Source organism: Rhagoletis pomonella, unplaced genomic scaffold (genome assembly GCF_013731165.1).
Source record: "Rhagoletis pomonella isolate Grant_MI unplaced genomic scaffold, Rhpom_1.0 Rhpom_scaffold_00007, whole genome shotgun sequence".
Lineage (NCBI taxonomy): Eukaryota > Metazoa > Arthropoda > Insecta > Diptera > Tephritidae > Rhagoletis > Rhagoletis pomonella.
Window position 1 is genome coordinate 63,331,219 of NW_023458561.1, and position 347 is coordinate 63,331,565.

Consider the following 347-nt stretch of genomic DNA (forward strand, 5'->3'; position numbering starts at 1 on the left):
GTTATGAAGGCATGTGATCCTTGCAAAGGATTCTCCTCGGCGCCATTGAATAAAAACACAATCGAATGCTGCAGCGGTGTCTCGTACTTCGAAATCACACGCAAAGTTTCCAACATTATGACAATCATTGTTCCCGAGTCTCCAGCGCCCGAACTCCCCGGCACCGAATCATAATGGCTGTTGATCAGCAAACTTGCCGTGCTATTTGTGCCACGTGGCGTCAACTTCACCACCACATTCTGTATGCTCTGATAGGCATTCACCATTTCCCACAGCACATAATTGCCCGAGGCAATCTGCACATCCTGCTCTATATCGTAGAGATCTGTGCGTGACTCCTGTACGAT

General features: G+C 48.4%; 1 pseudogene; it reads right to left on the bottom strand.

The window, feature by feature from the left end:
• The window catches only part of LOC118743948, an 8,980-nt pseudogene that overhangs the window by 2,499 nt on the left and 6,134 nt on the right, over nucleotides 1-347 (bottom strand).